General features: G+C 46.8%; 1 non-coding gene across 1 annotated transcript; it reads right to left on the reverse strand.

Moving 5' to 3' along the window:
* Positions 1 to 1,216: 1,216 nt before the first annotated feature.
* Positions 1,217 to 1,307, reverse strand: TRNAY-GUA. Its single transcript is given in 2 exon segments — positions 1,217 to 1,252; positions 1,271 to 1,307. It is a non-coding gene; the product is annotated as a tRNA-Tyr (tRNA).
* Between the last annotated feature and the right edge of the window lie 611 nt (positions 1,308 to 1,918).

A 1,918-nucleotide genomic window follows, 5' to 3' on the forward strand; every position in this document is an offset into this window, starting at 1 on the left:
CTTTTGAGTCAACACAACCTGGGATTATGTGTTAAGAAGAAGATGCAGGACTTACTAGGCCCCTTACTAAGTCATAAGACCTGACCCAAAATGGAACACATTTTCAATTGATAATGAGTAAAGGAAATGTAGATAAATGTCAGAGTCTTTTAAAGATGAAGCATAAGAGGTGTAATCCTAGACTATACCTGCCATTGTTCACAACTCTAAGGGCACATTTTTTAGTAGATAGGGAAAAAAACTAAACATAATGGTGGAAGCATTAGCCCATTGCATGAAGAGGTAAAATTCTAGAATGTCCAGAAAAGGCCTAAGATTCCATCATTCTCATTAGGCCAATTTCTACATATGTTAATATTCAAGGCTAGGGTTTCTTCGTGGAGGCAGAGCCATAGAATCCTCATGCAGTTGACCTGCCTGTGCTGAATGGTGTGAACAAAGTAGGGAGAGCATATTGCTCTTATAAGAGCCAAAAAGCTTCAGAGGCAACAAGAACAAATGCCAAGACAAAATCCTAGTTTTCAGGAGCAACAATTCAGACACCAGATTGAAGAGCCACCTAAATAGGCCACTAGGAGATATTTGTACCTCAAACTCCATTGACAAAACGGCTGCCTTTTCATTCTATAAATGTTCTAAAGTGCAGTACAGAATTAGCAATTAAAAGTCTCAAAGGGCAATGCTGTACAAACACTAGACTAAGCAGGCAGGTTGAGCATTTTAGGTCAATATATTCATACGGCATCAGAGTAAAGGAGAAAAAAAAGACAGAAAAAGACGGAGTGAGAAGGGTGCAGACAGATACAGAGCATGACAGAGTGAAAGTTTACAAGAAGGTTGTCATGGCTGTCTGTGACCCGCGTGATGTCCTATATGCTTGTCGGCCTCCAGGGCTTGCTGTCTGCCGCTCCTGTTTGCCCACCTGTACGGCAGGGATCTGTCCATGGTGAGCAAAGTGGAGATGACAGAGCCAGCGCTCAGAATGAGTGAAGGCGGCGCAGGATGCTGTGGGGACTGGCTGGCTATGGCTGCAGGATAAGGTAGGAGAGTAACAGAGACTGTTTTTTGCTCTGAAGGGTGTGCGTTTGTGTACTGCAGAAAGAAGAGACAGGTGTGATCCCAGGCGACAGGACAGCATACTCGTACGTTTGTAGGCGTTCCAGAAATCTCCCTAATTTGCACTTTGCGACTCAGGGTCGCAAAAGTAGGAAGAGCTTCCTTCGAGCCGGAATCGAACCAGCGACCTAAGGATGCCTACACACGAATTGGTCTACAGTCCTCCGCTCTACCAGCTGAGCTATCGAAGGAGAGCCGATAGTAAAGCTAGGTTATTACTCTTTGTGGAAACTACAGAGGTCGAGACACTGGAAGGCCCCAAGTCCAATATGTTTTAAGTTGTTTAGAAGCCCCATTCAACCGAGTCGTGCATGCGCCGGGGCTTGGGAGTGGCGTGGGGTCCCAATTACATTAGCATTTCCCCTGCCCGCGCCGCTTTCCATGGAGGGGGCAGAGACAACCATCGTCAGTGACCAGAAAACAGGTAAGACGGTGACAGGAGGGGCATTAGCGAAACAAATGCGTGTGTAGGGTAGGGGAGGACTTGCGGGAAAAGAAAAAGAGGAGAATCCACTGGAATGGGGCACCGGGGGGGAAATTGGCAGGGTCGGGTGGAGGGCCCTCAAGGAGCGCCGCCTCTAAGCGCCTCGCCCCACACTTTACCAACGCTGCCCCCGCCCCTGTTCTGACGCATCCCCACCCCAATCAAGCAGATTTGATTTTAGATTACAATTCTTACAAAAGTAAGAGTTCACAAACAGTCCTACGTACTTCATACATTGAGCGTCATATCAGGAGGCGCGTTTCAACTTTAAATGCTAACATTGATCAGCGGGTTCACATACATATAGTCCTTTGCTCG

The sequence above is a fragment of the Pteropus vampyrus genome, unplaced genomic scaffold (genome assembly GCF_000151845.1).
Source record: "Pteropus vampyrus isolate Shadow unplaced genomic scaffold, Pvam_2.0 Scaffold488, whole genome shotgun sequence".
Taxonomy (NCBI): domain Eukaryota; kingdom Metazoa; phylum Chordata; class Mammalia; order Chiroptera; family Pteropodidae; genus Pteropus; species Pteropus vampyrus.